The sequence below is a fragment of the Balaenoptera borealis genome (genome assembly GCF_965194805.1).
Source record: "Balaenoptera borealis genome assembly, chromosome: X".
In the NCBI taxonomy this organism is placed as follows: domain Eukaryota; kingdom Metazoa; phylum Chordata; class Mammalia; order Artiodactyla; family Balaenopteridae; genus Balaenoptera; species Balaenoptera borealis.
Genome location: NC_138881.1, coordinates 38,120,354 through 38,134,608, shown reverse-complemented (window position 1 = coordinate 38,134,608; position 14,255 = coordinate 38,120,354).

Genomic DNA, 14,255 nt, shown 5'->3' with positions numbered 1-14,255 from the left:
GCTGAGAGCATCATCCACAGCGCAGTTCATGCATTTATTTACTCTGAAGACTATCTCAATTCCGAACTCCAAAGAAGAAAACCTTAATTTTCTCTTCACTGGCTCCACATCCAGATTTTATCAATTATCCAATTTAGCTAGCACTCAGGGACAGAACTTAGGCAGAACTAATCTAGTTCTATTTTTATTTTTTCTGTGAAATGGCAGGCATATATCCAGCTCTCTGACAAGTGAGGAACTGGATGTAAAAATGTCTTTAAAACTGCAATGCTCTATACAGAAATGAGGTTGCATATGCAATTCTAGGCCTTTTACATTGACTACTTTTGTTCCTCTGTCTCTATCTGTACTCCAACAGTAGTATGTAGCCTCTAGTCTTTCCTTCTCAATAGAAACTTTTTTAAAGCACCTTACCCCAGCAAATAATTTAACACATTTATTCCTCCACCTTTTACCTCCCTAAATCTTCTTACTTCTTTAAATTTTAAAAAGTGGTACTTTTAATATTATAATCATCATCTTCTCGGGATTATTTTAGCTATGTTGAAGCATAGAAAAAGTGGACCAAGCTCCAGGTAGGGAATTCATCTATCTACCAGCTAAATTCAAAGAAGTATAATTTAATAAATTTGCTATTCATTATCAAGGCGGATTCATATATAGTTCGTATCATAAGCAAAAGAAGTTTTAAAGTCTCTCAAGTGTGATTTTTGAATATTTTTTAACATGTTATTTCTTTCTTCATGGATATCTCTCAAGGTCAATAGGTATTGATCTAATTCATTTTTAATAGCTGCATAGTATGAATATATTACAATTTATTTGATAATTTTCCTATTGATATATATTTGGATTGTTTACAGGCTTTTTTTGTCCCCACAAACAATGATGCAACAAATATTATTAAATGTAAGACCACTTGTTCAAAGAGAATCAATTCTCAAGTAGTATAGGAGTGTTCTTCAGTCAAAAGTATCAAGTAGATGCCCACTTCCAGTAGACCTTCAAACACACTCTTAACACAAGTTTGAGTAAACTATTTAGTCCTATATCCCTCTGATCACAGGCAAAGTCATGCCAACAAACTCACACATTATATAACCTTGTTACCCTTGCCTCTCAGAGATGCCCAACTTTAAAACAACATCATCAACGACAACAAAACCCCACATCATTTTAAATCAAAAACTCTAAAATGACTGTGCGAGATGCATTCCACAGCATGAACACTGACCTTTGTTTTCACCCTCATCTCATTTTCAACCAGGGTAGAAATTTTAGAAGGGGTCATAACAACTGTGGCTATGGCCTCTGCCTGCACAGGCCAGGTTTCATTTATCCAGGCCTGCTGCTGATTTCCTAGCACTGTCAATTCCCTGCTGACGTGATGATTTCAATTGGTTTCACATATCTAACACCTGTTGTCTTTTCTTAAGCAGTGAGTCAATTCAGTCACAAGCCAGTTATTGCTTGGCCCTGAATATCCTGTCTGGTGTTTTCCATCCTTTTTCTTCCCTCCCCACCCCGGCCCTCAACTTCAGTGCCTCTCCCTCATCACAGTACTGTTCTGATCGGAAGGGGTGTAATTTTTTTCTTTCCAGAGAGTTGGTTCCATGACCCATGCCATTAGTGAATGCCAGTTAGCTTCTGTTTTTCACCACCATTAAATTGTTACTATCGAATAAACACTGAGCTACTGAGACAATAGCAGTAGTATTACCAGATCGTACATGCTGCCTTTGATCTGGGTCCTCAAATTGTGTGATAAGCCAGCATTTCAGCATCCACATCACCGAAAGAGTCCAGAATACACCTGTGTGACATAAAAATTATTTTGAGCAGAAGGCATTTGAGTTCCTGAAATTCCTTCTCTGCCTAAAAGCAGAGCCTCCTAAAAGAACTCAGTTGTCGTAAATTCCCTCCCCAGGAGCAACCAGGGAAGATTGACGCATTACTGGAGATAAAAAGTCTCCACACCGCACCTAAACAGACATTGTCACAAAACTGTCATATCTCCCTCTCCTAAGGGCCAATTTATCTCTCCACAAAGTCATTCGTTTTCCCATAATGCTCTTCATCCTCTCCCCCTTCCCCTATTAAGATGGTATATAAGCCCCAAATTCTAAACATCCCTTCAAGTTACATTTCTTTGTGAACTCCCCCATGTACATGATTGAAATCTGCCTTTTCTTTAGCTGATCTGTCTCTTGTCAGTTTAATTTGCAATCCCCAAACACTCAATAGAGAGAGTAGAGGAAAAGTTTTTCCTCCCTGATGTTACTAATGAAGGGGAAGATAAAGGTGAAACACGGAAATAACAATGGTTTCATACCAGAGGAAAAAAAAGCTAAAAGCAGATTTGCTATATCTCCTCAATCTACTTCTATTATTATATTCCTGACATCCTTCTAAAACAGAAAATTTAAATAAATCTGAGTAGTGTAATTAGACAGGAAGAGAAACCAGAATGAATTATCAAAACTTCATAACTAAAAGATGTCACTTAAAAATACACATGTTTTTTTTCAGTTACACGTGTAAAGGAGACTTATGGCCTAGCTTCTTTGAAGGAATCAGACGGGACAAATTGCCACCTGCCTTGCTCTCTTCCAGATGGAAACTGTTAAGTTGATTTTTAATAAATTTATTTTTCAACAGATATCATATTTGTTTGATTAAATGCCTCAATTATTCTCCAGAAATACTCTTGCCAGTTTTTCTTGTCTTAGAAAATTCAATTCCATGCTTACAGAGGGTCTATTAAGAGGGCTTGACCCAGACTAGGAACTAACTAATATGAACAAGTTAATTCTCACTGGGATAGAGCTTAACTTGGTCCCTTGTGGTGGCCATAGAGGTACACCATTTCAGCCTCCCTTTAAGAGACCCTTAAAGGGCGAGCATAAATACATATTGAGGGTAAAATGTGTTAATATCTTCAGATATACATTATTTTGAGTTTTGAAGAATTGTAAAAGAAAGAAATTGTGCCCAAACCAAATTTCCTTAGAATGGTACCATCTCCTTAAATAATATGATAAAAAACCTCTGGGCTAATTGGTTTGGAGGTATGTAAATATTATTTGCCAAAAGACTCACATAGAGGCTGGTGAACTGGAAGGCTGTCACTTCTCAGCATTCTCATTAGACAGAAGGCTACTTTGCAATTCCATAGCTTCCAACTTTGCTCAGCCTGGAAGGTCGCCCTGGCCCGCCCATCTCACCTCATCTGCCTGTCAGTTACGTCTTGCTAAAGAGCTACCACTCCCTACCAAAAGTAAAATATTATGTAGCTTAACAACCATCTCTATAGTTCCCAATTCTGTGGGTTGGCTGGATCAGGTTGCCTCCTATGGTGTCTATGAAACTCTGATCCGAGACTTGGTGTAGACAGTTTTGAGATGTGTTGAGCCATGGAAAATGTGAGGTGCTCTGTAGCTACCAGGAATATGGGCGAGCATTGTTCATTGACAGTGGGCGAGCATTGTTCATTGACAGCCCCCAGCTGCTGCACCTTTAGGACCCACTGCAGCATTCCTGCCAAGGCCACATGCTCCCCAGGCTGTCCCTCCCAGTGACCGCAAGATGGGGGCACCAGAGCTGGGCCATTCTGCCGGACGTGGGACGTCTCTGATGGGCAGTCTTTGCTCCGGGGCTCCCCATCGGCCTGGTGCAGACTTCCTCAGAGCTGCGCTCGTCTGAGGCTCTTCCCACCCCATCCTCTGTTCTTACTTCTCCTTTCTTAGGGGTTAGACCTGCATCACAGTCTGAAGGCTCTCCCTGCCTACTCCTGCTCCTTCTCCCTTGATCATTCACAGGTATTTCTCCCAATAAGTCTCCTTTGCATCTAATCCCATCTTCTAGGAGAACCTGTATGGACTCCGCCCACAATCACCACAAATCCTGAAGTACAGTGGTTCATTTTTGCATAGCATCAGGTATAGCACAGGCCAAACATGTCTCTCTAGATACTATAAAAAGTCCACAGAGTAATAAAAGCTATCATTCATCAATTTTCATGTGCCAGACACTACATTCAATTCTTTTTGTAAGTAATTTCAGTTAAGCCTCATAGCAACCATATAAGTAATATTATCACAGTTTTATAGTGATATGCCCAAGGGCACATTGCTACTTACGTTTAAAAATAAACTGGGATTTAAATCCAATTCTATCAAATTTCAAAACACATGTTCTTCTCTATACTATACTGCCTTCCAGCAGTAATAATAATAATTACTCTAAATGTTAGCTTCTATAAGGTACTGGACACTAGGCTAAGAATTTTACGAGCGTTACCTCATGGAATTCTCACAACAGCCTTGCAAAGTAGATATTATTATTATCTCCCATTTTACAGATCAGGAAACTGAAGCTTAACAAAGAAATAACATATCACAGAGTATTGATTCCTGGGACAAACTGAAAGAGTTGTTGCATTATAGTAAATCTTATGATAGATGTAAATCGATAAGATTTTACTGAACTGTGATTTTGCTAATGGCAATGTCATTTAGATGTTTTCTCCCAGATTCTGGCCTTGTTACTTATATTCTAAACATTCCAATGCCCTCTCTTAGCACTCTTAGGCCTTCTATGTTGAGCCTTCAACATTGTAGGTCAAGAGAACCTCTGACATTGTTTAGCCAATGTTACTTTCTAGCCCCAGGACACTTCATAAACACTAGGTTAATTCTGAAAAAACTTTCCCAGCATACGAATCTGGTTTCCTAGAAAATACAGCTCTGAATTCGTTAACAAAGGGTATGGTCTATGCAGAGCTGATTTTGCTTTTTGCGTAGTTTGGAAGCTATTCTACTATGTTCTTTCCTGAGCTGCATATTAACTACAAAGAATGTACCACCATATAACAGTTAATCCATTTTTTTCCCTCAGAAACACACTTGGATTTCTTTCTCTTCCCTCTGATGTGATCACCACCCACACCCACCCACCAGTGAGATTAAAATTCTTTAACAAGAAAATAATAAAAGCTGAATAAATGCCCTCCAGCATGAAAAAACTGCAGCAGAAGCAGTAGGAAAAAAATTCTCTGAGTTCGGCTTTTGTGATTACGTTTAAGATTCGGAAGGAGGGCTGCTCTTGTTCCTCCACGAGGCTTCTGGATGCTTTTTGTAAATCTAGCTCTCTGCCCTGCCCAGAGAGTGGCAGTGGGTGGATAAATGTGGAAGGGGTGGAAAAAAGGAACAAAAGTATATTTCAAGACTGGGTGGTGTTGGGAGGTCCTAGTCAAGGGTTCCAGAGTCTCTGTTCACGAGCTACCATATTCCTGGTAGCTACAGAGCACCTCACATTTTCCATGGCTCAACACATCTCAAAACTGTCTACACCAAGTCTCGGATCAGAGTTTCATAGACACCATAGGAGGCAACCTGATCCAGCCAACCCACAGAATTGGGAACTATAGAGATGGTTGTTAAGCTACATAATATTTTACTTTTGGTAGGGAGTGGTAGCTCTTTAGCAAGACGTAACTGACAGGCAGATGAGGTGAGATGGGCGGGCCAGGGCGACCTTCCAGGCTGAGCAAAGTTGGAAGCTATGGAATTGCAAAGTAGCCTTCTGTCTAATGAGAATGCTGAGAAGTGACAGCCTTCCAGTTCACCAGCCTCTATGTGAGTCTTTTGGCAAATAATATTTACATACCTCCAAACCAATTAGCCCAGAGGTTTTTTATCATATTATTTAAGGAGATGGTACCATTCTAAGGAAATTTGGTTTGGGCACAATTTCTTTCTTTTACAATTCTTCAAAACTCAAAATAATGTATATCTGAAGATATTAACACATTTTACCTTCAATATGTATTTATTATATTTCGTATTGATAGTTTTTTAGAGACCACAGTGAACTTGAAGGAAGGGCAGGCACCTAACTGGATGAGAGGGCAATAAAGACAACATATGATTCATTAAAATATGATTGCCCATGGCTTTTCACCCCCCATTCAAAAATCACTGCTTACCAATGTAAATGTCCATCAACAGACGAATGGATAAAAATGTGGTACATAAATACAATGGAATATTACTCAGCCATAAAAAGGAACGAAATTGGATCATTTGTAGAGACGTGGATGGACCTAGAGACTGTCATACAGAGTGAAGTAAGTCAGAAAAAGAAAAACAAATATCGTATATTAATGCATATACGTGGAATCTAGAAAAATGGTACAGATGAACCAGTTTGCAAGGCAGAAATAGGGAGACAGATGTAGAGAACAAATGTATGGACACCAAGGGGGGAAAGCGGTGGGGGGCGGTGGTGGTGGTGGTGGGATGAATTGGGAGATTGGGATTGACATGTATACACTAATATGTGTAAAAAAATAACTAATAAGAACCTGCTGTATAAAAATATAAAATAAAATTCACAAAAAATTAAAATTAAAAAAAATCACTGCTTACATCAATCCCAAATTCATCATGCTGCAATTTAAGCTGATTTTCTCTTCTGCTGTCCTCACTGGAAATCAAGCAGGTTTCATCTCCTTTCCTATGTTTTTTAAAGACATTTTAAAATTTCTCCTTGATCTTTCCTTTGGTTGACTAAAAAGCTCAGACTCCCCACCACGTTATTGTGTCTTATATATAACCTTTAAATCACCCTCTGGCTCTCGGTGACCTTTCTACAAGTTCTTCTTGCCTCTCCTTATGGCTGTCTATAGCTGGCTAACAAACCACCACTAACATATGGCATTAAAACAGCAACAATTATTTATCAATATTTCTCATGGGTCTGGGGAGCTGACTGGGCTCAGCTAGCTGGTTTTCCCTTGGAGTTCTCCCACGTGGTTGTAGTCAGACAGTGACTGGGCCTGGAGTCATCATGAAAGCTTCCTTCCTTACCTGTCTGGAGAACAGCGCTGGCTGACAGCTAGGACCCCAGCTGGGGCTGTCAGCCACAAAACCCACGTGTGGCCCGTCCCTGTGGCCTGGGTTGGGTTCTAAGAGTGAGACTCCCAAGAGACACAGAGAGCCAGACCAAAGCTGTCTCTTCCTTTATGATACAGCCTTGGTAATCATAGAGAATTGCTTTCACCACGTTTTATTTGCTAGAAGCAAATCACTCTGGCTGGCCCATGTTCAAGGGGAGGGGAATTTAGATTCCACCACTTAAAGGGAGGAGTAACAAAAAGTCGGCAGCCATGTGTTAAGACTGTAACATATCTCTTTAGTTGGGAAACACAGTGTCCTTTCAGTGTGTAGGAAGCAAGTGGGGCTGGCCACAAGAGGCCAGAATTAGAACTCAGGGGGTCTGTCAGGGATTTTAGGGTTGTTTGTGGCCATTGCCAGAGAAAATGTAAAAAGGAGCCAGGGACAAGGTCCAGAGTGGGGAAGGTCAGCACAAGTTGCTGCAGCAAGATGGTGGCCCCAAGGAAAACCCAGATCTGAGAGTAGAGGCTGTTTAATGTGAGGGTGACCCATATATGCAGAGAGAACGAGCCCAGAAGAGCAGCAGTCAAAATGAAAGAGCACTTAGAGAGCCACCCCTGATAGAGCGAGGTGAGTATTGTTTCCAGGGCTACAACTGTGGTACCACCCAGGCTCAGCTCAGGGCTCTTCCCAGGAGCAGACCTGTGCTGAGTACACAGGAGGCTTGGTGTCACAGCACCCGCCTTTGATCACTACCCCTGCCTCACTGATGGGCACCACTGCCCAACCAAGAGGAAGGGCAAAACCACCCAGAAAGGAATAAGGCTGCTCTTAGAAGGCTGAGTTCTGAGAAGCTGCCGCAGGCAGTGGCGGGGTAATTGAGCACAATACGCCCCTGCTTTTCCATAGGAACAAACTGGAGTTCTGCTGAGATCCTTCTATTTATTCATCTAAGGAGAGAACGAGGTCAGGAAGGAGGCAGAGGCAGTGAGTTCTAACTTGAGAAGCAAGGAGACTGACCGGAGCCAGGGATGCTCATGGCTGGAACCACGATATCTGCAAGTCGACCTCCAAGAAGACACCTGTTAGATACACACGACTATATATAAAATAGATAACTAATAAGGACCTACTGTATAGCAGAGGGAACTCTACTAAATATTCTGTAATAACCTATATGGGAAAAGAATCTGAAAAAGAAGAGATATACGTATATGTGTAACTGAATCACTTAGCTGTACACCCGAAACTAACACAACACTGTAAATCAACTATACTTCAATTAAAAAGAGAACAATAAAGCTCCAAAATATGCCAAGTGAAACCCCCCCCAAAAAAAGGAATGAAATACTGATACATGCTACAATGTGTATGAAGCTCCAAGCATGCTAACTAAAGTAAACCAGTCACCAAAGAAATATAGGAAACACCTGTTTGCTTAAGACCTGGCACACAGCGTGTGCTCATTGAATGCTTTTGCTAAATCATACAGAACTGAGAGAAACCATCTTGACCCAGGCAATGCATTGGCCAGCCCTGTGGCTTCTGTTGTGTGTAGTGAAAAGGGGCAAAGCAGGAGGATTTAAAAACACAAAATGTACCCTGCTCCTCTAAATTTCATGCTCACCCGAACAACAGAAATGACTCTTCACTGTGAGTTCACATCTAGATTGTAATCTCATGCCCACACACACACACACACACAACCACTCTGCCAATTCCTTTCCCTTTAACAGCAGCTCCCTCTGTGAAGTGTACACAGCCCCTGGGAGAACTGGTGCCATGGTTACCTCTATGTGTGAATGAGTTGTCACACTGATGGAACGTGGTGACACCGTCCCCTTATTGTTCATTCAGACAGTGTTTATGAACCCCAGGACAGGCAGGGCACCAGGCAGAATGAAGTTGGCAAAGACGCATAAGGTAGAGTCTTATCCCCCAGGAGTGACAATTGAGCAACAGGACTTGACAGACAAATCATTCACACCACAACCTGCAAGTGCGGAGAAAATTTAGCTTCTTTGATCGTGTCTACAGGTAATCTCATGCCCTCCTGTGAGTGAGCAGGAAAGCCAGTTAGTTAAGGGCCCAATCTGGTTCAAGTTGTAAGCCTATTCACCAGCGCCTCGACCTGCCATCCTCTCTGAGATGGTGCGGCAGCCAGGATCCCGGGAGTAGAACACTATCCAGACAGGATTTTTAAGCGTGAAAGGAGGATGCTGCAACCATTACTCTGGGACAGTTGGAATCAACTGGGACCGTCTGGGGCAAACCAGGACAGAAAGTCATTCTACCTAGCAGCAAGCCACATGCAAAGGGGGTTTGTTTAATTAAAGACTGTTGTCACAAATGAACTTATTTACAAACAGAAGCTGACTCACAGACATAGAGAACAGACTTGTGGATGCCAAGGGGGAGGGGGCTGGGGAAGGGAAGGATTGGGAGTTTGGGATTAGCAGATGCAAACTATTACACATAGAATGGATAAACGATAAGGTCTTACTGTATAGCATGGGGAACTATATTCAATATCCTGTAATAAACCATAATGGGAAAGAATATGAAAAGAATGTGTATATATGTGTGTGTGTGTATAACTGAATCACTTTGCTGTACACCAGAAACTAAGACAACATTGTAAATCAACTATACTTCAATTAAAAAAAAAAAGACTACTGTCAAAGGTGTTGACAGGGTTAAGAGAAGCCAAGGAGACACTGGGAAGCACCAAGGTTCATAAAAGCAGGAGGGTGCTGCCACCCTTAAGTCTAAAAGGGTAAAAAGAGGGAGGGGTTCTAGAGACCGATGAGACTTCTAGATTCAGAAGAGGGCTGCCCTTGAGCAGGGGAATGCAGTCACTTCTAAGCTACTGCCAGATAGGGAGGGGGAAGAAGGAAAATACCCCACTCTCTCTTTCCACCCACACTTTGGCCTCCGGATGGTGCCTTCCATTGGCAAAGCGCCCAGAAGCCAGAGAGCAAGGGAGCCCAGTTGACACAGCCTATGAAAGTCAGTCTCCTGAGGTCCAGAGCAAGATGGAAAAGGGTGGAAATGGATCTTATGTTAGGAGGTGGGGGGGGGGAGAATAAATAACACAAGGTTCAGTGGTGGAAAGAACTTACATATCCTCGTGATGACAGGAGAGGCATGGGGTCCTCAGGCAAGGTGATCTCTGCTTCCAAGGCAACAAGGAGAGCACCTCAGTTCCCCTTGAATGTCCTGCCTGCCCTGCCTGCGCCATCCACTGAGGGTTGTGCGTGGTACAACCCCAGGCTGCTATCCCTCTCAGCTTGTTTAGGGCTCAGTGGCGACCTGTCCTCACCTCAACCCTCACTGGTCACTGACTAATCCCTGAGTCTCGACCAAGTGCTCCATCCCACCTGCCAGCCCAGCCGTCCACCCTGAGACTCAGCTGAAGGGTCCCTCATCCTGCCACAGGGGGTCCTTATGAAAAGTCGATGGGTACTCAACTCTGAGTTTATGGCACGTGGCAATTGAGAGCTGGCACTGCCAGCAAGTTAAACCCAGGGTCTTCCTCTGTCCAGCCAAGCTGTGCCTGATTCATTCTTGGTGTCACCCTAATTTCTGTCTAAATCACCACCCCCCCCCATCTCCTCACTGAAGCCTAGAGAGATAAGAATCAGGGACCCACACCTGCTTGGTTTGTTCTCCTTTCTCTTTCTTTCTCACTTTCCTCTAGGAGGGAAAGGGGCTCAGCTGTCTCTTATTTCCCCTGGGTTGTATTCTTCTTGCACTGAAGCAGCAAGCCTCATCATTTTGCTGTATGGACTCGGCGTGTTTCTGTTCTACTCCTGGTCCTTGAGGCTGGATATGCTGAGGTGCAAGAGGGGAATGAGAGAGGGGTCTGCTTTCAAAATTGAGCAAATCCTTTCTGAAGATCATAGCTGAACTTACAAAGCTGTTTCCTGCTGCACAATCATATTTTGTGAACATCTTCATGTTTTTCTGTATTTCTTCTTTAACGCTTATCACTAGCACGTGAGTACACGTACACACACACACACACACACACACACACACACAACCTCAAAATAGGTCTAGGCAATTGAGTATCCTGGGCCAACTAGGATAAGATCACATGCTCAGGAAAGCAAAATAGAAAATGACATCAATATTTTTAAAATATTAACCCCCCTTAAAATTTTAATTTCCTTTTCCCAGCTGCATTCTGGAAGCCTGAGCTTTAAAGTGAAGGGCACTCATACCTGCGTGAACCTGGATTGGAACCCTGTCTCTGCCCCTCCTTAGCCACGTAACCTTGAGCAAGTCACTTCACCTCTCTGAGCTTCACTTTCCTTCTGTGTGAAATGAGGATGCTCACGCCTGCCCCCCAGTGTTGTGGCGAGGGATAAAGGAATTGGCAAAGAGCCTGGCCCATTGTAGGTGTTTCAGTGACATTCATCTCCTGCCCTGAGAGCTAACCCTGAGTAAAAGCAGAAGTACAGGCTCCAGAGTTGTTTGAAAACACAGGGGCTAGAATTTCCCGACCTAAGGTTCTTGATCCCACAAAACTGAGCCACGTGGGACAGGAACTAGAATTGACTGAGCGTCTCCTATGGGAAAGGCACAGGAGTAGAGCTCTGTTAGCCCTTATAAATGATCTCATCTCCAATGAACAGGAGAAAATGAGGCTCAGAGAGATTAAGTAATTTGCCTGAGTCATTTGCTTCTTGTTAGTAGATGCGGAAGTACTTTTCGTTAGAAATATATCATTCTTAAAACACGTCTGCACTTTAGCGGATACTACTGCATGCTCTGTCCAGGTCCTCTTGTCAGGGCCAGTGCTCCCATCCCCAGCTGCTGGGATGATCAGCTGCAGACACGGCTGCGACCCTTAGCTTGAAGTGCCCTTGGCTCCAGGAAGCAGTCTTGCCCAAGTTTATGTCTCCTCCAGGGAGTTCAGCCTCAGCGTCTGCTTTGGAGATTCAAAGGCCTGGGCCCTCAACCTCAATTTGGGATGACTCTGGAAGGCCTTCCCAGCTCCAGCACTCCCTGTACAATCAGCTGAGGCCTCTGTGGCAACCACATGGAGGGGTCAGCTTCTGCCTCTGTCTGATCCTGCCCCCTTACTTCCTCATGGGTATATCTCCCTAGAGCACTCCCCAATAAACCTTCGCACACAATGTGGTCTCAGTCAGTTTCCAGGGAACTCAGTCTAAGGTAGACTTAAACCTGAATGTTAGAGAAAACGAACAAACAAACAAGCACCCACTAGGCCTCAAAACACAAATCTTATCTCAGCTATGTTGATCAAATGTAAAATCTTTAAATCTTAAAGCCTCTTAACATAATTATGTATATCTATGTACGAAACATACATAAATATCACTTTACGTAAAACATACGAAAGAAGGAATTTCAAATCACACTAAACATAATAAATATAGAACTTGCTTTGTTAAAAATCTACAGTATACATTCAAGTAAAGGCTAAACTTCCAATGCCAAATATATATGAGATAAAATGAAACATTTATAATAATCAGTTTCCTAAAAGTGCTATTTTTAATACCTATAAGAGGAATCTCATTCTAGTGCTTTTTTTCCATCCAAACATCTATATATTCCTTTATTCACAGAGCCAGATGCTTCTGTTACTAACGATGGTGTGACTGGTCAGAATGGCCATCATCAAAAAATCTACAAACAGTAAATGCTGACGAGGGTGTGGAGAAAAGGGAACCCTCTTGCATTGTTGGTGGGAATGTAAAGTGATACAGCCACTACGGAGAACAGTATGGAGGTTCCTTAAAAAACTAAAAATAGAACTACCATACCACCCAGCAATCCCACTACTGAGCATATACCCTGAGAAAACCATAATTCAAAAAGAGTCATGCACCACAATGTTCATTGCAGCTCTATTTACAATAGCCAGGATGTGGAAGCAACCTAAGTGTCCATCGACAGATGAATGGATAAAGAAGATGTGGCACATATATACAATGAAATATTACTCGGCCATAAAAGGAAATGAAATTGAGTTATTTGTAGTGAGGTGGATGGACCTAGAGTCTGTCATACAGAGTGAAGTAAGTCAGAAAGAGAAAAACAAATACTGTATGCTAACACATATATATGGAATTTAAAAAAAAAAAAGGTTCTGAAGAGCCTAGGGGCAGGACAGGAATAAAGACGCAGACGTAGAGAATGGACTTGAGGACATGGGGAGGGGGAAGGGTAAGCTGGGACGAAGTGAGAGAGTGGCATGGATATATATACACTACCAAATGTAAAATAGATAGTTAGTGGGAAGCAGCCCCATAGCACAGGGAGACCAGCTCGGTGCTTTGTGTCCACCTAGAGGGGTGGGATAGGGAGGGCGGGAGGGAGACGCAAGAGGGAGGAGATATGGGGATATATGTATATGTATAGCTGATTCACTTTGTTATACAGCAGAAACTAACACAACATTGTAAAGCAATAAATATGTTAAAAAAAATGGTGGTGTGAAAAGTGGCTGGTGGAAGTGGAATGGAAGTGGGCACTTCTGGAGAGGAGGCAGGAATAAGAGGAAAAAGGATGCTCGAATGCTCCCTATGCCAATGGTATGCTTAGGACTTTTGAAATTAATCAATGGCCTCCTGGATATGGTGGTCTCTGTCTGGTGTCCATATATAAAGGAGTTAATTCTAGGCAGGGTTCTCAGCCACAAGTTAAGAAAGAAATAAAAATAACAGTAACTAATGTCAATATTAGCAGTAACATTTAGAGCTAACACATGTAGTGCATTTATGTTGCACGCATTGTTCGAAGTCCTTTACACATATTAACTCATTTAACCTTTAAAATAACCCCAGGAGACAGTCACTACTATTGGCACCATGGTGAGAAAACTGAGGCATAGAAAGGCCTAGTAATTTGTCCAATGTCATGCAGCTAATAAGTTGGTGTTTTACCCAGATTATTTGGCTCCATGGTTTTTGCTCATAACCCCTATGCCCTAAGGGGGAAAGGCCACTACCCTCATATAGAAGGGGGAATCATCCCAGAAGCCATACCTTGTCTAGAAGCCACCAGTCCCAGAAACTACAGTGGCAACACAAAGACATCACCATCAATCCTCATTTCCCGAGTCCGTTGACAATTAACTACTTAGCTACTGAGGGTATTCATTATACACCCTGGATTGTTTTAGCTAGAGATTTATTTATATTGGGTATAAAAATATTATTTTATATATAACAATGCCATTTTAAAGAAATGGCCTTCGTTCCCAGCCTTAGGTAACTGAGGGGACACGGTAGTAAAGGGACACCTCACGCCACTGTTGAGAACATCACTTTGCACAAAATAAATGAAGGGCAAGTTTTCATTGTAGTTTGGGGACTCACCCAT